The following is a 23999-nucleotide window of genomic DNA, read 5'->3' on the forward strand; positions in this document are numbered from 1 at the left end:
CCCATCATATATATTTTGTCCCTAACCAGAACCAGCTATATGCAAAATGTTGAAGTAGGTGATACTGTTTTTGATAATTATGTTTTCTTTCCCTGGTCTTGTCTGCACATAACGTGTAGTATAGCTGATCAAACAAAAACACAAGTATTAAGTAGACTTGGGTTAGAATTGGATGTTTACTGATTACATGATTTGGGTTATTTAATATCACTGTACTTCTAGTACCTACTTTAAAAATTGAGACTAGCAGTCATTATAACTCTGTAACTCAAAAGGGGGCTTTTGAATATTAAGTCATATCAAATGTATGAAGAACTTTGTGGTCTGGCCTATGATAACTTATCAGTAGGTGAGAGCTGTTGTCATCAAGAATAAACATTTAAAAAACCTAACCTAACTGCAATAGACTGATTATAAGACACACTGCCCTAGGATCTATGCAGTATAGCTCAGATAATAATTCATCTGTTCATTCATTCACTCACTCAACACATATTTATTGAATACCTATATATAACATGAATTTTTGATGGTGATATGACAGCAGTGAACAGAAGAGACATGAATCTTGCCCTCATGGAGCTTAGTTTCATGGAAGAACTAAACTCTATACAAAAACACACTGTTCAAACAAATTTTAAGGTTGTGATAATTATGATGAACCAAGGATGGCATAATGAAAGCCTAGATGTATCCAGGGATCAGCCTTACCTTTGAATTAAAAAGAGATAGTCTGAATTTCTTTTATCATGTTTTCTGCAAAAAGGAATATCTTCTTCTTGGCTATGCAGATTCCTCCAGATTTGTTTTTCTGAGAATCAGCCTTTTCTCTAATTTCATATTCCTGCTAAAATCTTTATTTCTTTATGATCTTTACCCCCAAACTGATTTTCTTCACTCTGCCTCTTATGGACTAAGAGTCCATAAGAGTACTTAGGCTTTCTAAAGCTAGAAAGGCTTTGATTAAAAAAAATATGTCTCTAATTCTGAAATTGACCAATCAGTTTGCTATGTATTAATGGCAATGCTGATACAAATGAAGATTTACAGTGAAGATCAATGATGGTGATCCCAGTCTGGTGGAGGGAGATTTTATGACAGAATTCCTTTCTTGTGCTTCTCAAATCACATCAAATGAATTTATTTACCAAGCTTATTTGCAAATTGACTTCCACAAACTCTGACAAATGAAAACACACATGTGCACGTGTGCACATATATGCGCATGCTCACAAACGCTGTCTCACACACGCACAACTTTTAACCAAACCTTTAAAAAATTCCACGAGGTTTAATCTTCAATTTAACCTTTTCTCCTTATGGTAGTGAATTCACTACCAATGTGGTAGTGAATAGGCACGTGTGGGTTATTTATGTTTTAATTTTAAATGATTAAAATTAAAATTTAAAGTTTGATTTTTTAGTCACACTAGTCACATGTTAAGTGTGCAGTATTCACATAGGGCTAATGGCTACCATATTGGACAGCTCAGGTATAGACATTGAAGGATGTTCCTTTCTGCAGTACTGTAGTAGAATGTCTATCCTGATCTATAGTATCCCTTTTTGTGCCTTGCCTTATTCTTCATCATTTTTTTTTTAATTTTTTTTTAACATTTATTTTTGAGACAGAGAGAGACAGAGCATGAACGGGGGAGAGTCAGAGAGAGGGAGACACAGAATCTGAAACAGGCTCCAGGCTCTGAGCCGTCAGTACAGAGCCCGACGCAGGGCTCGAACTCATGGACCATGAGATCATGACCTGAGCCAAAGTCGGCCGCTTAACTGACTGAGCCACCCAGGCGCCCCTCTTCATCATTTTCTTAATGATATGTTTTGGGGGACAGAAAACTTTAATTTCATGTACTTCAACTATTCATTCAACACTTACAGCTATCTGGAATTTTATTATTTGCTTACTTTTTATTGTTTATCTACACCAACTAGAATGTAAACTCCATTCTAGTTGTTTTGTTACTAACAATTTATTGATTATAATTGCCCCCACCTTATCTACATTTGATCTACTTTTTCCTAGTATAGGAAGAAATGCAGACTTTCTCAATAGATTAGGTTAAGCAAAACACAAATGAAGATATCATTGTAAAAAATTATATGGCCCTATAATTTTGCTATTCTTATTTACAGCTCTATTCCTATTATAAAGAATAGCCACTGGCATGTGGTAAGGCACTTAATAAATATTTCTTGAATGAAGGATTCTCTTTCCAATTTATTAGATAAGCAAGAAAAGATCATTCTATGGTCTCAAGGCAGATGTGGGACAGACATATAAATTTGCTGAGTATTCAAGTTCATAAACTTTCCCTAGGACAGTCTGTCTCTGAATGTAATTTTGAATAATAAGAACTAGGTGATAAAGTAGAATTTGTCAGAATTTAAGGGAAATTTACCATATCATGTGAGTCGAGTCTAGTCAAAGAAGTCTTAGTCGGAAATGAGTACCTGATTTAAAAAAATAGGATTTCCAGATACTTCAGATAAGATAAGTATGAATAAATGGAAAGTGGCTGAAGAGATGAAGAGTATTCAAAAACAGTTACTGTATCTGTGCTCTGATACCAGCAGGGTATGCATTTATTTCACTGTTTTGTGTTAGAGTTTGCCGAGGATTTACTTGTTTGCTCTCGTCATATTTTCACTTGATTTTATCCTTCTGTGGCCCCGACAGCATCAAGTACAGCATCATATACAATAAACATTAAATACTGTTGAACTAGGTCAAGTTATTCAAACCAAAATAAAAATGGATACATCTAAAGAAGTAAATACTTCAATACAATTTTATTACAATTTGGATTTTAAAAGGGTTTAGGAAGGAGAGTAAAGTGGATACAGAAGGGATGCACAGGATAGGTAAAGTAAAAAAAAATCAGAATAGTTAGTGCATATTTTTCCTTATTTATTCTACCAAGGATTACTTTTGTTTTCTTGAAATAAGAAAGAATAGGGAAAATGTAGGTAAGGAGGATTGAAAAATACAATCAATGAAGAGTTTGTTAGGGGGAAACAAACAAAGCCAAACAAAACCAAAACCAAAAAACACTAGAGGGCACTCTTATAAAATTTCGTGTTTTCTAGGACAAATGAGTGACATTTTGAAATAACCATAAATGTTATTAATGAGACATCATGGAAATTTAGGGCTATCCTGAAAGGAAGCTAGAGATAGGGAAATTAATAAAAGGGAGAGGAATTCATGGCAATAACTTTAGTGTTACAAATTTGACATCAATGCTTGGTAAAATTCTAAAATATTTACTGAAATTATAAGAATTAATAATAATTGATCACTAGGAAACATAAAATCACTTGGAATAAAGTTTGTCAAGAACTGCAGTGGGTCTGAGATTTTAGCCTACTTTCAAACTAACAAGTCAACCTAACCTAAAGTCTAACTTCAGGTTAGACTGCCTCAGTGGCATAGATGTTGGCAGGAGATACAAAACTCTTGGGTTAGAGACCAGGAAAATTATTATTCATGGAAGAACAAACGATGTGAGCGTCAACTTGTTTTGTATCAAATCGCTTTGCGTTGGGTGATGATGAGGGCCAGATAATGCCTAAAATACAGTCTTATAGGAAGGAAATTCCAAGTTTAGGGAACCAGAATCTTTTAGTCAGGGCAATAGACATACCTGCCCTTTGCTCTTGAGACACTATTGCTGTCTTCCAAAGCTATTTGTTCTCAGAACATTCTTGAAAATATTGTCTGGAACAAGAGGAAGTTAATGCCTCTCTCACAAGATATAAGGAAATGCAAGAGACCTGAGGAGAATTGTCTGTCAACAAAATTATGTGAAACTAAGATCATTTTCTTTTCTTGATAGACATACTATTTCAGAATAATTCTTATAAAATACATACTAGTTTTATCCTTTGATAACATTCTCTTCTGACATGTTTACACATAAGATATAGAAAGCTGTATAGATGGATAGATGTTGCAAATGCCTCAATTTGTTGTTGATAGAAAAACTGCATACAGGATATTAACTTATGACAGCTTAATTTGTGAAAACCTGAAGGCATGTCTCAGCTAGTTATCACCAATATTGTAAACTCTGATATGATTTCAAGTGCCCTTTTCTCTGATCAATGTGCTATTTTTTTATTAAATATATTTTAGCACCCCCAATCTAAATATTCTTACAGTGAGGTTTCCAATTGTTCTCATTACTTTTTCATTGTATCAACCCATCATACCCTTATTTCTTTCACACTTTATATTCTGTGGTTTCTTCTCTCCAACTCCAGCCTGATTCCATTGCTTACAATGGAATACCATTGTAAGAGTAGAGAAAAAACAACCATAATTCACATGCACTGCAACACACACACACACACACACACACACACACACACACACTTTCATGACGCAAATACACTCAGGGACATTGGTGCTGTCTTTTCACTTGTCCATCACCACAAATCTCAGATATGCTATTCACTTAACACTGATAAACCATTCCATTATTTGGTTCATATATTTTCTTTCTTACTCATTCTCTCAGAGCATTATGGCACACATTCCTCCTCTGCACAGCCTTCTAATCATCTCTGGACTCAAATGATAATCTTTGCTCATATTTAGTTGGAAAATAAAAGAAGATTAATCAGACTCTAGGAAGACATTTGTTTCCAGAGATTTGTAATGCTACTTAATATGTAGTCCAGGGGGCTGATCTAGAGTTAACACAAGTTATAGAGAGACAAAGTTCCATTTAGTGTACATAAAAAGCTGTGTCCGGATGATTTTCAGTTAGTGAAATACTTCAGGGAGAAGCTAGACAACTATATTCATGCACTCTTAATGTATGGAAAAGAACTGGGTTTGAGTCACTGTACTTGAATTTGAAACTATATATGACACTTGCAATAGTCTGGTTAAACCTAAATTTCTAATTCTTAAGTTAGTATAGAGAGCAGTTTCTGTATCTAAGTGGATGTTTAGAGACAGAAATCAGACTTACCAAAAATGAATAAAAGAAAAATAGTTACTTTACTTCATGTTGTCTACCCTCCAAACTTACCTGAAGGTATGGAAGAAGAAGATCCATAGAAAGGGTAATACTAAGGGTTTTAGATCTCATGTACTAGGCCTTCAGAGTGGGGTGGAGGCCGCAGGAGGAGGGCATGTTCTGCTATTAGAGGAGTGGAGGACAGAGGTGGTATTCTAGTAATCACACCGTACCTGAGAATTTCTGATTCAGCTCTTTAGGCCCACAATTCTACCAGCAAATTTTAGTTAATGACCTGTATTGAATCACATGTTGGGCTACCTCAGATTGTTGTAAAGTAATTCAAGAGAATCTTCCCGCGTGAAAGGGACTGGGGTTTAGCCTGTGGTTTATCCATGCACAACTCTATAGCATTTTATTGCTAAAGCCTAATTGTAATTCTCATTCATTCATTGATTCATTTATTCCTTCAGCATGTTTATTGAGTACCTGTCACTGTTCTGAATGCCGAGGATACAGTAATGAAAAATAAATAAATAAATAACAGGGACACCTGGGTGGCTTAGTCAGTTAATCGTCCAACTTCGGCTCAGGTCATGACCTCGTGGTTTGTGAGTTTGAGCCCCGTGTCGGGCTCTGTGCTGAAGAGCCTAGAGCCCTCTTTACAGTCTGTGTCTCCCTCTCTCTCTGCCCCTTCTCCATGCACTCTCTCTCTCTCTCTCTGTCTCTCTGAAAAATAAAATAAAAACATTAAAAATTTTTTAAATAAAAAAACAAACATCTCTCTTAAAAGTTGCGTTCTGATGAGGGAAGGCAGAAATTGAACTGGTTGAATAAGTAAAATATATCATGTGTTATATAGATATGGACAAAAACAATGTAGACAATGGGTGTTAAGTGTGTGTGTGTGTGTGTGTGTGAGAGAGAGAGGGAGGATTATAAGATTAAATAAGGTGGGCAGCAAGGCTTGAGAATGTGATGTTTAAAGAAAAGACTGAGGGTTTAGGAAATAAGGATGGAAGAAAAAAGGGATATAGGGAAGACTCGAACACACAGGTGTCTGGAGGAAGGGTGTCCTGGCAGAAGACATGGTAAATTTAAACTCGTTAATCAGGGTCGGCTTCATGGGTGTACGATCTGTGCTGTTGTGTAAGACACATGCCATCTTGAAATTCTTAATACATTTTGAACACAGGGATCTACATTTTTATTTTTCACTGGGTTCCACAACGTGTGCAGCCAACTCTGTCCTTAAGGCACTGTAGGGGAATAGTAGTGAGGTCCCCAATGCTAGAGAGGAATGAGTGGGAAAGAGAGCAGTACACATCAGGGATATGGTGAAGCCACACCTCTTGTATGAACTTGAATGACCTGAATAATGTTTTATCAGTATTATTCCAACTGCTGTGTTGGAAATAGAAATGAAGAGATCAAGGGTGGAAATAAAGTGATCAGTTTTGGGAGAATATTTGCAGTGAAATCTCAGTAAAACTTGATGGTGAGATAACAATCTGATCCTAAATTTAAAATACTGTTGTGGAGTACAGAGATTACTTAAAATAAAAAAAAAATAAAATACCATTGTATTGTCCTGTTTTTAATTAAGGGCTTATAGGTTTCAGTGCATTTAGATGACAGTTTATGGACAAAGAGGAGAAAGCCTTGTTATAAAGAATCATTTGCTGGTACAATGCAGCCCCCCCAAAAAAGAATTGTCTTATGTCAATGTAGCACTTATGACCTATACTCTAAAAGTCTCATGCATGTTAAAAAATTCCTTATAAACTGCATGAGGTTATTATGATCATTATTTTAATAGGGGGGTTTGAACTAGATGATCTGTAAAGACTCTTTCCAGTTCTTGTTTCTTTGCTTTGTTCATTCTTTTGCCATTTAATACTATCCTAAATCTGATTTCCTTTTAGTTACTCTGGCCCCAGACAGACTGGGTTTATTTTCAACTTATATTTAATTTTGAGGGCTGTGGAATTGTCACAGGTTTTACATTTTTACATATAGTTATATATCTATGTATATTTCATCTATGAGCATCAAATGAGACAATGTATATAAAATGCTTTAGAAAGCCTAAATAACTCTATAAATGTAAGAGATTAAGTAGTATATTAGGAAGATTGCAGTTTAAATCTGTTTGAAATAGTTTGAAATCTTGCTTACATTTTCCAGCAGTCTGAGGGAACTATGTATGTACTCATTTACTATAGCTAAAACATAGAACTGGCTTTCATTTTATAAAATTAAATTTTTGGAGAAGGATTAACTAACAATTTTCTACATAGTGTAAAGATTGTTCTTCTGATATTGGCACTTGTACGCTGTTTAGAATTTTTCTGCCAAATGTGCAGTTTCTTGATTTTTTTTCCTTAGTGAAAGAGAATTAATTTTCTGTGCTCATGCTTGTTTCCAACTTTCAACCTCTATTTACAAGCATGAAAATAAGCTCCCCCCTCTCTTAACAAAAATGTTAATTTTGAGTACTCATTCCCTGGAACAAGTTGTTGGCAATTAAAATGTTGCTTACAAATTTATCTGTGTTCTTATGATCCAGACAGTGATGTCATTTCAGATCTATTTCTTTAGGAAGATGGCCATCTTTGCAAAGGTTAAGTCCTCCATAATTGCTCTTGATCCCAGTTTCAAACATCAAGTATCAGCTCTTACTCAGATATCCCTTTGCAGTCCTCTCTAAATTCCCAGAGTAGGTCATACCCCTTCACTGCCCTCAGTCTCTTCCTCCAGGACATGTCATGAATAGTTTGATAAACAACAACAACAACAACAACAACAACAACAACAACAACAGCAACAAAATAACAGTTGTCTCCCCCAGAGATTCTAAACTTGGTTATAATAGACACTATGCCTGTTTGTTCTTCCAATTCTGTCACATTACTTGACAAATAGGAGGTACTGTGCCTTTGGTCATTGAATAATTAACACTAAGATGCCTCCTTCAAGTGGAACTATTGCACTAGCAGTTTTTGGAATAATATAGTATTTGAAAGGTATTAATAGCCAGGGAATGCTTTCCTGGTTTAATTATTCAGTGTTGACTAGACTATGCCACACTAAAATCTGTCTCCCAAATGTTAGCATATGTCTAGTGAGATCAGTGCATCTTTGCTCCAGAAAGTTACTCAGGGATCCGAGCTCACTAAAGTTCCGCTGTGTTGGGACATACCGTCTCAGACCGTGGCTTCCAGGGTCACTGCAACAGGAAAAGAGAGAGGGCATGGGGAACTCACAGACCCTCTTAGAAGGGCTGGACTGGAAATGACAAGTGCCACTTCTGCTTACCCCATTTGGCTAGTACTTGTCACATAGCCCTGCATAAATGCAAGGGTCTTGAAATTCTTCTTTTATGCAAAGGAAAGACAGGGGAAAGTAGATGTGGTAAGAACCAATAAAATTTTTATACTAGGAAAATTTCATTTCAGGTGTTAGAATGAGGAATTACATATGCAATAATAAATAGGTAAGTAGAGAGCTCATTCTTATAAAGCAAAAGGACTTGATCAGAGAATGCCATCTAAAAGGAAAAGTGCCATCTTGTTGGGATGAGCATGGGGTGTTGTATGTAAGTGATTAATCATGTGAATCTACCCCCAAAACCAAGAGCACACTGTATACACTGTATGTTAGCCAATATGACAATAAATTATATTAAAAACAACAAAAAACTGAAGCTGTTTATATTAAAAAAATAAAAAATAAATAAAAGGAAAAGTACCATGAATAAACTTTATTAACTGAGCCGCAACAATCACCTGTCAGTAACACGACTAAATTTAAGTTTCTTCAATACTTCTATCTTTCCATCCTCTCTCTCTTTTGAACAATAAATTTGAAGGCTTGAAATTTCTAAACTTATGGCATAGATTATTAAGTATCAGAAATATAACAGGCATTAGTGTTTTTTTTAAGGATTGTATACTTTAAAGAACTTTCACGGGTTCAATATGCAAATAACCCATATATACAAAAATTATGAACTAATAAGCCTTGATAAAATCACTCAATCACTCTGCTTTTGAAAATATTTGAAATAGAGCATGGTAATGATTATAGTGAAGGCAGTGACCACGATTATGGAGACGGACGGACAGTGTTACAAGCAAAGTTCCGTGCTGTGGGAACCTAAGTGACTATCGCAGAAATGGGAACATGATTTTTCATAAAGAGCCTTGCAAATGTTAGCAGAACATAGCAAAACCTAATCAGTTTTGACATTTTAACTAAATTTAGAGCTTACTAAGTACTTATTTTTCAATTTAGTCAAATAACCTACTAATAACACATGTTTTTAGCCAAAGTAGTTAGTAAAAGTAAGAAAAGTAGGCAAACTAGTGGAACATATAGTTTTACTTCAAATCATAACTAAAAGACTGTGACAGAAATGAGTGTGACCAGAAGTTGTTTTGGTTTGGAATCCCTGACCCCGTTTTGGTGTCAGTGTTAGAAATCTGCATATCCTGGATCAGCTTCTCACAGGGATGCCTTTCTGAATCAGACAAACTTGACTCTTTTACCCACATCTGATTCCGCCACGATTGCACATGCACAGACTAGGCATAAAAACCGTATGAGAACATTCTCACGTAAACCCTCAAACTGAAATCAAAGATAAAAGTGTATATGCGACAGATACATTTATGTTCTAGAAATACACATTCTAGGAAAACTGGTTTGGCTCACTGCATTACCCTAATTCCTTCTTCATAGAAGGAAGTATTATATCAAATTACAAGTATGTAATGTTAAGTGAGCTTTGGCAAACTTTAGAGATGCCTATTTAAAGATAAAGACATGCTTATTTTGCTTATTGCTTTGTCATTTATTGACAATATGTTTTATATTATGGGTTGTAAGTAAATATCTTTTGAATTCAGATTGATACCAATTATACAATATGGTTGACATCTTACTTCGTTTTATTTGTATTTCTATTAGAAATCCTCCGTGAACAGCAAATCAAGTTAGTTTCGATCAAACACCAATTATTAATGCTAAGGGTATAACTAATTCATTCAAATATTTATTGAGCACCTACTAATACCACTATTCTAGACCTTGGGTTCAAATCAGTTAAACAAGACCTCTGCCCTCATGATGTGAAACAGTTGTTAACAATTATAAGTAAGTATCTGTATGGTAAGCTGGAAAATACCTAGTATGAAAGTAATGAAAAATGGATAGGACAGATTAGGTCTCTTAGAGAAGGTGCCGTTTGAGGAAAAACTTGAAAATGTAGCAATAGCTAAGTAATAACCTGCAAAACAGCATTCCAGGTAAAGAGACGAACTAGAGCAGAGGTGTGTGACTGGTATATGTCTCCTGTGTTCACAGAAAAGCCATGAAGCCAGTGAGACTGGGGCTGAGTAAAAAAGGAAGAGAATGGTAGGAGTTGAGACCCAAGGGATATGAGGGAACTGGAATTCTGACTTTTACTCGAGTGAAATGAGGAGCCTTTGCAGGTTTTGAGCAGGACAGTGGCATGATCTAAGTAGTGATTAAAAGAATCATAAGCTGCAGGTCAAGAAAATATTGTGGGGAAGTAAGGACTGAAGCAAGATCAATTGTGAGGTGATGGTTGCTCAGAACAGGCTAATAGCAGGAGGGATGGTAAGTGACTAGATTTTGGAAACACGCTGAAAGTAGAGTCAACGGGATTTCTTCACGGATTGAATGTGGGGTGGGGTGGGGTGGGGTGGGGTGGGGTGGGGGGAGAGGAACAGAAAAACAGAGGAGCGAATATCCCAAGGGTTTTGACTCCAGAAACAAGATCAAGTTGTTTTGTGAAACAGGTTTGAGTGAGGGCTATGATCATGGTCAAGCATTCCGTTTTGGATACATCGAGTGTGGCATAACTTACATGTTTATGTGAAACAACGAGTAGCTCTCCGGATGTATAAAGCTGACGCCTTAGGAAATAGACTCACGTTCTACTAAGAATTTCTGAAGAAAGCAGATATTAAGAAGTTTTACAGGGATTTATGTGATTTCATTTCAAACAGGAAACTATTTTCTCCCCTCTGTCCTATATGCTGTATTTTATGGTTGTATGTATGTATATCCCATAGGACTATTTATAGGCTTGCTGGTGGGAAAACAGCACCATCTTGTGGATAACAATGTACAATTATTTTAATGAAAATACTTTTTTCTATGTTCTAAAGGAGTTTAATTCTGAAATTATTTACTAGTATTTTGAAAACTCACACAAATTTCGGAGTGTATTTGTATAAGGTTATGTCTACTGGGTATCAAAATTACTGACCAAACCAGTAAGTCAGGCAACTGGATAATTCAAATAAATGTCAGTTCAGTAAATTATCTCACAAAATCTTCCAAGGACTCTGAGTAGTGACATTAATTATAATGTATGTAATTAGTCAATTTTAAAATATGAGATGCGGTAATTACATATGCACATACATATAATTTATTAATTTGTTAATGTAAATTCTGCCTTTGACAGACTACTTCCTGGAAACTCATTAATTCACTTATTCACTTTTCAAATATCATTAAAAAACATTTTCTGCATATGCATAATTATATCAGGCCCAGTGAGAAACCTTATTTCTGTCCTGAGGAAACTTCCTATCTGGGTGAACTTACTACTTGTTAAAATTTAAGGAACTTTAAAATTGAAAAGTTATAGCAATATAATAGTAAATATAAAGTAGCTACTTATGAGTCAAAATGTTTGCTTAGACTATTGGTTTTCAAATTGGGTTCATTAAAGTTGCTTCAGGGGGGCGCCTGGGTGGCACAGTCGGTTAAGCGTCCGACTTCAGCCAGGTCACGATCTCGCGGTCCGTGAGTTCGAGCCCCGCGTCGGGCTCTGGGCTGATGGCTCAGAGCCTGGAGCCTGTTTCCGATTCTGTGTCTCCCTCTCTCTCTGACCCTCCCCCGTTCATGCTCTGTCTCTCTCTGTCCCAAAAATAAATAAACGTTGAAAAAAAAATTTTTAAAAAAAAAAGTTGCTTCAGGAATTCCACAATATTTTATCAAAAAAATAGGAGAGTGCCCAAAAAAGTTTGCTTTGGTTGTGAAAATGAGCATATGGAACATATGTAAAATACTGTATTAAGATTCAAATTTTATAATTCTTATTTTTTCACTTTAATTTACTTTTGTTCTATAAACAAGGCAATACAAGTATATTTATTTCATTACATAGATCTAATATCATTTTTAAAAATAAGATGGGTCTCTTTTACAAATTAAAACAAATAAACGTGTAATTTACCAAGCATGACATAACTAATCCTGGCTGTTATTATCACAAAAAAGAACTCAAGGTAGGATAAACAAGAAATGAATGAAGTATTTGCCAAGAGAAGAGTGGAAGGGAAAGGGGAAGAGGTTAATACTCCTTTGAATATACCTTTTTATAAAGCTTTGATTTTGAGCTATGCAAACATTTTCCATGTTACAAAAAGTAGTATAAAGGGATAAAGAAAACCTTAAAATTAAAAATTGGCGAACTTAACATGATATCAAATTGACAACCACTCCGAAGAAAATAGATAATTAAACTATATTTTGAACAATACTTTGATTATATACCCACAACTTCAAGGAAATTTTGAACTTTAGAAAGGTTGTTCCTCGTAGTGGCATTGGCATAGGGACTCTTAAGCAATTTCTGGTGACTTTCAGGATAAAGCAAATGCGTAAATATATAGGTGCTGTCGTGAACTAGTATTTCCACTGTGAGAAAAGTGAGATACAAATTTGGAGTGGGGAAAGTTTGAGTAAGATATCTGATGATAGATTTTAATTGGAGCTATTAAATATGAGCTCATGTAAATATATATATATATATACACATATATATATATATATACACATATATATATATATATATATATATATATATATATATATACACACACAGGCACACAAGTAAAACCTTGGTTTGCAAACATAATCTGTTCTGGAAACATGCTTGTAATCCAAAGCACTTGTATATCAAAGCGAATTTCCCTGTAAGGAATAATGGAAACTCAGATGATTTGTTCCACAATCCAAAAATATTCATATAAAAATGATTACAGTACTGCAATATAATACAAAGTAATAAGGCAAATACAAAATATAAAGAAAAGTAAACAAATTAACCTGAACTTAACCTTTGAAAACCTTGGTTTATGAGAGGGAGACAAGAGAGAGGAGGGTTATTGTGTAGGACAACTTTCAGACTTTCACTATCACTAACAGAATCACTGCTATCTATTGGCTCAATGGAGTCTTTTTCTTTTTGCACAACTTAAACAAGAACCCTATCCAATGACATTTGCTTTTGCCTCCTTTTGAGAATTTTGTGGAAATGTGACATTGCATTGTCATTAAACAGATTCATCGCTCACACTGCTACAGCCTTATTCGGGTGGTGCCTTTTAACAAAATTTTGCACTGTTTCCCGTATTTCACACATCTCCCTAATCTCATTTGAAGTGAGGGATTCCTCTGCCTTTTTTCTCCTCCTCCTCTGCAGACAAGATCTCCTCCACAACCTCTTGCTGTTGCTCATGATGCAGATCCGTCAGTTTGTTGGTGGTCAGCTTCTGGCCATGCTCCTCTACCAGCTCTAGAATGTTGTCCTCACTCACCTCCAGTCCCATGGTCTTCCCCAGGTACACAATTTCATGGACAACTGGTGGCACCTGTTCATGAACAAGCCCCTCTAAGTCATGTCCAAGAATGCAACCAGACCAAAGTTTTTTCCAAGCAGAATTGAGGGTTCTTTTGGTGACCCCTTTCCAGGCTTTATTGCAGACCTTGAGGCAGTTCACATTGTGGAAATGATTTTTCCAAAACTCTCAGAGGGTAAGGTTTGTTCCTTTGGTCACCTCAAAGCATCGCTGAAATAGTGATTTGGTGTAAAGCTTTTTAAAGTTCAAAATGACCTGCTGATCCATGGGCTGGAGGATTGGAGTGGGGTTGGGAGGAAGGAACTTGACCTTAATGAACTCGAATTCCTCCAGTAAGTCATCCTCAAGGCCTGGAGCAGGAGCAGGAGCATTATCCATAACCAGCAAGGCTTTGAGTGGCAGATTCTTTTCTAAGAGGTATTTCTTCACTGCAGGACCAAAGACCTCTTTGATCCACTCAACGAACAAGATATGAGTGACCCAAGTCTTGCTCTTGGACCTCCACATGACGTTTAACTGGCTCTTCTGCACCTTGCATTTCTTGAAGGCTCACGGATTCTTGGAATGATACACAAGCCGGGGCTTCACTTGAAATCCCCACTTAGCACAAAACAAGAGGGTGAGAGATCTTTCACAGCCTTGCAGTTGGGCATTGCATTCCCTTCTTCTGTAATGTACATCCTCTTTGGCATCTTTTCCCAAAAAAGCCCCATCTCATTGATGTTAAAAACTTGCTCTGACAGGTAACACTCGGAAACCACGAGCTTTCGGAACTCGGTAGTGAATGCCTTAGCTGCCTTAGCATCCGAATTCGCAGCGTCTTCATACCTCACGACACTGTGAATGCCACTTCTCCTCTTAAAGTTAGCAAACCATCCCCTGCTTGCCTGGAAGCCTTTGTTTTCTGTTGACGTACCCGGCAGTTTACTTACGATGTCAGTGTACAAGGCCTTTGCTTTCTCGCAAATAAAGCTCTCAGTCACAGTATCACCTGCTGGTTGCTTCTCGTTTATCCAAACCAGAAGCAACATTTCTACATCTTCCAGAACACGTGGCCGTTGCTTTGATATTCGCGTGGCTCCTTTTGCTGCATCTATGCCCCTTCTTTCTTCTTTAATATTGTGCAAATGGTCGACATAGACTTTTTATAAAATCTTGCAATTTTGGCTACTCACATATCTTGTTCATACTTCTGGATGATTCTCTTCCTAACTTTCACCATAATCATCTTCTTAGCACCTTTCTTTTGAAACTTTTTCTGCATGGAGACCATTGTATATGCTCTCATGGATGTTGACTATAGTACAGTATTAATAAACTCCTGTCATGTACTGTATTTAATGGAACTGGCAATAAGGCAGCAGAGGAAAGGGTCTATATCTGCAGGCGGCCTGACCTAGAATGAAGCAAAGCATTCCTAAGCTTACCCTCCTATGGAAAAGTAAAGGACTGTTCACAGTGACAAAGAAATACACTAAGTGCCAGTTGTGGGCACCTGCCAACATTCTGAAAAGTCACTGATTTCTGCCAGACACCGCAGACTGAGACCAAGAATCTGAGCATGGGAGACAATCACCCACAATCCCAGAGCAAGAGAGAGAGAACCATTGGCTCAGTTGTGATCATGTGACATTTGGTGGCATGTACTATTTATATTGCAAGACATCACTTATTTATAGAGGTAAAATTTATTAGAAATGTTTGCTCATCTTGCGGAATACTTGCAGAACAAGTTACTCATAATCCAAGGTTTTACTGTATGTGTGAATCTATATCAATATCTATATCTGTACCTATATGTATATCTAAATCTATATCTAATCTATGTCTATATTTATATCTATATCTATATAGATAGATATCTATAGATACACATATGTTTATTGATATATATATATATATATATATATATATATATATATAATCTCCAGCTATCAAGTTCTAGCCACAGAAGGATGTAAAACCAATGAAATCTAAGTAGCAGTGATCACCTCCTGCTCCGCAACCCCTGAACTCCATCCCTTGATCTTGGTTTCTAAAAACGATGTTCATTCAAAGGAACCAGAGAAGCATGAAGTAATTAATGATTTGTTTCAGTTTTGGAGCAGGAAAGGGATAAATTGAACCTGAAATATAATTTTGTGCCAGAAACTAAAGAAGATTAAAGACTAATGGGTCCTTTGCAAAACATAGAGTTTCCATTCTGGTAGACTCTCATCGTCCAAATGTAGGACAGTTTGAAAATCAAAGAATAAGGAAACTAATGAATTACATTATTATATAATCTAGTAGTAATAATAATAATAACCTAATACTATAAAATATAATCTAATAAATTAGATGGAATGATAGAATTATAAAGTTCCCAGTTTGTAACTATCAACTTAAGAACAGATTCAGGCAAAGGTCGTTAATATGTAGTAAAACCCTGTGTTTTAGAGTTGTTTGGGTAACAGGATCACATGGTCAGAAAGTATTACCACTGATAACATATGAATTACAGAGGGAAAAAGGGAAAAAAAGTACCTTGAGAATGGAGAAATCTAGCAGACATCACCTTTACCAAGTGATCAAGTTTAACATCATCAATAACATCATCAAACCTAAATTATATGCCTCCTGAGATGATGCAGTAGGAAAACCTCCCTAAAAATAGTATTGTTGACATAAATATTTAACCTGAATTGAATCATGAAAAGAAACAAGTAGACCCATCTACGAAGTATTCCATAATACAGTTGGCCTAGACTCTAAAAATATGAATGCCGTAAAATATAAAATAAGAGCTGTTCTAGATGAAATGAGCTAAAGAGACAACTAAATATAATATTTAATTTTTCACTCAATCATTGATCGGAGGAGAAAAAGAGCTGTAAACTACATTGTTAGGCTACCTGGGGAGATTTTTTATGTAAGATTGTCACTATTGCATTAGTGTTAAATTTTTTGGGTGTGATAATGAAAATGTGTTCTGTAGTTATATAGAACAATGTCCTGGTTCTTAGGAGATAAGGCTAAAGTATTGTGGTGCTTAAGTAATTAAGGGTAAAGTCTGTCTGTGTCTGCAATTTATTCTCAGGTTTTTCCAGAAAAACTACAAAACTATCTGTATCTATGTCTATATCTGTGTCCATATTTATACTTCTATCTTCCCTACATTTATATCTATCTGTGAAACAGTTGTTAACAAAGGGCAAATCTAGATTAAAGTCATGTGGGAGTTCTTTCAACTTTTATAGGTTGCAAAACATTCAAACTAAGAAAATTAGGAGAAAAGTGCTCTCACTTATTACATAGATTTTTCTAAACTGCCTCATAGTTTAGAAATAAAACAGGCCATAAAATCACACTGATAACTGAAACCAATATTCAAAAAATGTTAGGCTATTTATTCAAAAAATGTTAATGTGATAAAGATCCAGACTTCCCTGAAAATCCTTTGACCTTGCCGCATTATGATGTTGCCTTCACGGCATATATAATCATAAACTTCGAACTATCTTGGGGAATACTAATTCTATTTATTTAATCTCCTGATCATAACTCTCTTCTGAATATAACTTTTGCGTTTCACTGATTTTTTGATTTTGTTAATTCTCAGGGCACTTTGAGTCTATAAAATAAAAGTTTTGAGGTAAGTGGAAGTTCAAGTACAGAAATGTAACATCTGACATTATGTGCATATATGACCTTTACACTTGAAAGCCCACAAAATGCTTTCTGAATTAACAATAATATATAAATTTGTTATTGAATATTTAATATAAAGTTATATTCTGATTGTATGATATTATAATTCAATTATTCAATGTATCCAAATCCTAATCATTCCAGAAATTTCAGCTTTTGCTATATAGTTTTTAACTAGAATTAAAAAAATGAAAGAATTCTATCATTGGAGCTATAAATATATTTTAAAATTTTATTTAAGTAATTCAATATTTAAAAATTGTCTTCAAGTAATTTATCTATGCATGGATTGCTTTCCTCCTTCATGATTCCTAGCTTCTACACCTTGAAATGAAAAGTCTCATTCACTACTGGAGGGATTTCTGAAAGCTTTTACTTTGTTTCTCTTGCTGGGATAACCATTTCCTTTGCGTTAATTAAATTCAGCAGACCTGCTTTACATTCCACCTTGTTTTAACAGAGAAAGCATTGAGGAAAGGTACAAGGAGGGAAATGGGGGATATAAACAAGGGAAAACACTCAACAAGTGCAATAAAGAATGGACACAAATGTTTTGGTATCTTCAACTGAGATCACTCTAATTTGGGTGAGGAAAATTTTGTGGACCCTGTAGGGAAACCATGATGTATAGCAGGATGTTGGCTAAATTCCTCTGCAAAATTCCCTGCATAAAAACTCTAGATTGAATTCAAGTCGATAGAGTGAAGATTCAGAAAATAAGAAAGTTGTTGGTTGGTAACAGGGAGTAACTAAAATTATATTTATATCTCTATATCAGGATTAATATCTATGTTAATATAGATATTAATATGTTTAATATTTTATATATTTAATACTTCATATGAGTTAGTATGTTCGCTTGACATTTATTCAGCATCTGCTATATAACAAGCATTGTACTGGACAAATATACATAAAACAGGTGGCCCTGTTAATAAAGCCAAGTGGGAAGGAGAGATTATCATGCTGCATGTGTTGAGATCTCACCCTACAGATTTTTAAGATTAAAAAAACATGTTTATTTATTTATTTTTGAGAGAGACAGAGCACAGGCCAGGGAGGGACAGAGAGAAAAGTAACACAGAATCTGAAGCAGTCTCCAGACTGAGCTGTCAGCACAGACCCCACACGAGGCTCGGACCCACAGACCGTGAGATCATGACCTGAGCTGAAGTCAGATGCTTAACTGAGTGAGCCACCAAGGTGCCCCTTTCAGGCCTTTCTTGATGGTAGCTTTGCTCTTACAATTCTCAGATATGACCTTTTATCTTAACTCATATACGGAGAATGTGAAGTTAAAACAAGGTTGTTGCTAATACCTTAGCCTGCATATTGTTTTCTGTCCTAAAGCAGTCAAATTTATTTTTAAAGAAATAACAAGATAAATTATTCATAGAAAATGGCAGCAAACTTAACATAGGAGAACCTGTAGGAAAAATGACTTCAATGCATTTTTAACAATCCTAGTGGCACAATGGCACCTTTAGTACAGTGACCCAGCAAGTGTATTGAGCAAAATCAGGCAAAGGGATTTAATCATAATTTATTTCTGGAAAGAATCCAAAATCGTTGCTCTCTACTTTTCATTTACACCAATGATTTTCATGCATGCTATTTTAAAGTACGTAACTGCTTTATAAAGTCATTTTCTATTTCTCTGACCTCTTCTGTGGCATTCCAATCTATTCAAAGTAAACCTCACCAAAGATCCAAAATCAAAGTGCTTTCACTGTAACTTATTATTTGCATTTATTCAGTTTCCAAGAACCTAATTTAAAAGAGAAGTTCAGGCACCAGTTGCATATTTAATGGCAAATAGTCCAAAAGAAAAATAATCTAATAATTCTTTATATAAGATGAATCTAAAAGCAGGACTTAAAATATAGCTCATTTGTCTTCTGTTTTCTTCAAAGATACTGTTTCTATACCATCTTCTGATATTGCTTTGCTTCCAGGGAGAATAAAATATTTAAAGTATAAACATTTATACTCCTATCTTGTCTGCTCCCTAAGGAGGGGTGGATCCTGATAGAAGAATCTCTTTATTTGTTGTAGATGGAGAGGCAAATATTAGAATACTGGGGAAATACTAAATAACTGTATATCAACATGTGTATCTTGGAGAGATGGAAATTCAAGTGGCAGAGAGAGGTAAGGTCTATATTCAGCATGAACTAAGAATGTGGGGTGACAACACGGTGACTTCATCCCAGCCCTTCATCTTCTTCAGGGCCAGCTGTGACTGAGAATACACGAAGAGTATGAAACTTTTGTTTGTTTATTAGTCATTTCTGTTTCTTCACATGTGTTTATATCTTTTGTCCTGATTATGAAAAATAAGCATTTTGGGGTGCCTGGGTGGCTCAGTTGGTTGAGCATCCAATTTTGGCTCAGGTCATGATCTTGCTGTTCATGAATTCAAGCCCCGCATCAGGGCCTGTGTTGACAGCTTAGAGCCTGGAACCTGCTTCAGATTCTGTCTCCCTTTCAGCCCCTCCCCTGCTTGTACTCTGTCTTCTCTCTCTCAAAAATAAACAAACATTAAAAAAAATTATTTAAAAAAATAAGCATGGGGCACCTGGGTGGCTCAGTCAGTTAAGCATCTGACATCAGCTCAGGTCATGATCTCCCAGTTCGTGGGTTGGAGCCCTGTGTGGGGCTCTGTGCTGACAGTTTGGAGCCTGGAGCCTGCTTTGGATTCTGTGTTTTCCTCTCTCTCTCTGACCCTCCCCTGCTCATTCTCTCTCTCTTTTTCAAAAATAAATGAAACATTAAAAAATTAAAAAAAATAAGCATTCAATCTTTTATTCTTTTTACTTGTAGGCATTCTGTTGCCTAATGAATAGCTTTCTCGATGTCCTTAGGCCCTGCTCAAATTCACTATATGCAAGGCAGTTCATTATTTCTGTTCACATATCACCCTCTTCTAATGACTAACACTTTTGTAAATAGCCTCATTCACCGAGTTGTAGAAGATAAACATTTTAGAACCTCTTTGGATCTTTCTTCTCCTTTATTCTGTAAATTGAATTCATGACGTCCTTCTAATTCTACCCCCTAAATTCCTCCATTCCATGGCCACTGTCCGACTTCAGGCCCTCATCTTCTCTTACCTGGTCCATTTTACTAGAATCATGTTTAGGCTCTGCATTTCAAGTTGATTGGTTGCCCACATCAACCAATCTTTACCAGTCTTACTTCCAGTCTATTCTTGACCACTCTTCAGCCAGACTAAGCTTACACAATCTTTTTCATGATTTTGTTCAATCTGTTCTTCAAACATGCCTAAACATGTTCCCCCCTCTGGGTCTTTGCACACTTATCCTACTCTCTTTCTTGAATGCATTTCTCACATATATATTGTCTGCACACAGACTGTTCTCATTCCAGGAATCTTCTCAGATGTTACCTTATTAGAGAAGCCTTCCTTAGCCACACTTGTCTAAAATAGCATTCATCTCTATGATAGTCTTTACTTCCTTACTGTTTTATTTTACTTCTTGTCACTTCATGGCACTTCTTACCAACTAACATGTTATATTTTTGTTCATTAATTCGTTGTTTGTTTTCCACCACTAGAATTAAGATCCTTGAGGACAGGGACTTCATATTGTTGTATACCCTGTACCAAGAATAGTCCTTGCTTTCTGGCAACTGCTCAAAAAAAATATTTGGGAATGAATGCATGAATTAAGTTCTTTTCGGTGAATTGAATGTGTTTCTCCCCTCTTTTATGTCTGAATGACTCATTTTTCTGAGCAGACCAAAATCAAATTCATCTTCCCTAAGCCACCATTTTTTTTCAACTGGAAAGATTTCATGTTATTATTGCACATTGTAAATAACTAATTCAGCATACTGTTTATATATGACTTTTCTATTCTTATTTGTTTTTCTCAATTCTGAGCAGAATATAGAATACTAAAGATGATGGATTGTGTACTAGGGGCTCAAAATGAGCCCAAATTGGTAATGACCCTGAATTGATAATGCCAATTGTGTTACATGACCAGAGGCATCTCATCACAGTTACTTGGGTGGGGCCCACATCTGATGAGAATTTTCATGCTGGCTGCCAGGGCTATTCCCCTCTCTGCTGTTTCAACCATTGTTACAGTGGTGCCTCATTGCATGCTGAGAATAAGAATCACTCCCATTCCATTACAGTCTTAGGTACAAATTTGGATTAAAAAAAAGTGTTTCCTCATGTTCTAATAACAACAATTAAACAAAAAGCATTGGGCTCCGCACTTTCATCTTTGTAACAGAAATTTGCCTCTAGCAATAAACACTGATTACATTTTCTCAAGTGGAGTGCTGAATGCAAACTAGGTCCCCACACTCACTGCTCAGTAAAAGTTGTTGAATAGAACCCCCAAAATGATTACATTAATCATTGAATAGTCTATAAATTACAAGCAAGTACTAAATATAAGGAAACATCAAAATAATTTCCCCCTCTTTGCAATATTCAAAGTACTTTCCCCTCCTGCACTCTGGATAGTCAAAAAAACATTTATATCACATACAATGATAATGTTGTATCATTACACACAGAAATACAAAGGGGCTATGGGCAGCTGGGCTTGTTCCTGACTTGATATATCAAGTTAACTCATTCTACAGGACATAGGGAGATTAATGTATCCAATCCACCTTCCTTAAAAGATCTCTACTGCAAATGAAGAAGAATTATATTCTTTCTGCTTCTGACTGAAATTTTTTAGAACTTTAACAGTTTAATCTGAGGCTTGAAATTAGGCTTTTCTCTTAAATTGTTAAGTTGTTCAGGAAAGCATCTTCTGAAATATTTTAAATAACATGATTGCCTGACAATTACTACAAACACACTGAACAATTCTCTTCCACTGAGAAGAAACTGAGTTCTTGCCAAAAAAAAAAAAAAAAAAAGGTGTGTGTGTGTATGTGTATGTGTGTGTGTGTAAGAGGGAGGATGAAGGGAAAGAGGGAGAAGGAGGAAAGGGAAAGAAGGAGGGGGAAGAGGGGGGATAGAGGGGGTCGGTGTGGGGGACCGGGCTGTAATATACTGGAGTAACAGTCCGAAAACATAATAGCCAGAATACTTTTCTTTCTTTCTAACTTGCCAAATAATCTGAAAAGCCACAATTTTCCTGTGGCTAAAACCATAGAAAAACCTACTTAATTCTCTGTGGTTCTATAGGTCACAAAAAATGAACCCTAAAGGAATGGAGTCATAATGTAATGAAAAGTTTTCTCTAATAACTTTATTCTTGAACTCCCAAATTAGGCGTGCATTCACACAGGCCTCGCCTCAACCCCCCATACCCACCCTTTCTGTTGGGTATGTCTAAAGCTCTGTCTGTGCTCCCTGTTGGCATCCTAATATTACTTAGATTTTTACTTGTTTTCTGAATTTGAAAGTGCGCTCATCCTGTGGGTTGGATTGCCGTGACAATTAACGTTTTGAAAGTTTTCTCTTAGCCGCACTTCGTCCTCACTTTCTGCCTCCATCTAGTGATCAGTGGCAGTGCTCTCTTCATTTGTCATCGTGTTGGGAACAATCACTTTCAAAAATACTTTGTTGTGAACATTTTCAGGGTAGAGACAGCCACTTTCTCCCCTTTATCTGTCATATGGAAATGAGTTGGACTTCCACTATCATTAAGAATTATACTTTTATGACTCGAGTTCTTCTCTGTTGTCAGACTGGAAAAAGAAACGGTGGTCAGAACTGGTTCTTGTTTAGTCTTTCATTTTCTAGGAGGTAAATGAAATGATATTTAAAGCAGTTCACTTATTTTCAATTTTGGAAATTTTTTTAACCCAATTTATATGATGCAGCAAATTTAAAATACGCTCTAGATTTAGAAAGCTGCAGCAAAGTGGTTGTAGTCCAAAATAAATGGCTTAGTTATTATTGTCCTTGCACTGAATGAACTTTAAATAAAAATTATTTTTTTTGAGGGTGCAGTGATACAAGAACCAGCAGCAATCATTGATATTTATGAGCACTTACCACTTGTCAATGACTGTGCTACATGCTTTACATGCATTATCTCAATTTATTTTAACAACTATGACATAGGCCCAATGATTCCTATTTTATAGAAAATCGTGATATTTATAGCAGTATATACTTTGCTCATGTTCATACATTTAATAATTAGTAGATTATAATTGAGACTCGGTCCCATAATGGACTTCATTATATTAATAAAATGTTACAATAATGCTATGCTAAGTTGCAATTTCAGATGTATCTGAAACAACTAAATCATAATAAATAATCATAAACAAATATGGAAGACATACTCAAAGGGGGAATGGAGATTGCTTAAGCATTTAATCTAACAAAATTGTGAAATTTCATTGCAGGATTTCAAAAATATCAGAAAATGATACCTTATTAAAAGTATGGACTTTTGTTATAATTTTATAATAGAAATTACATTGTATTTTATATCAAGACAGCAGTAACAATTTCTTTCTGGAATTGTAAAGAATTTTGTTGCGTGAATCTTTGTTTCATCCTTTGCTAATACTAGAATAATAGTAGGAGAGATGGTAATTTAATGGGACACATAAGAAGAAACTCTTAAGTGTAAGTGGTTGAAATCAGAGACAATTTGCCCTCCAAAACTGGAGACAGTTTTGGTCGTCA

The sequence above is a fragment of the Felis catus genome, chromosome B4 (assembly GCF_018350175.1).
Source record: "Felis catus isolate Fca126 chromosome B4, F.catus_Fca126_mat1.0, whole genome shotgun sequence".
NCBI lineage: Eukaryota > Metazoa > Chordata > Mammalia > Carnivora > Felidae > Felis > Felis catus.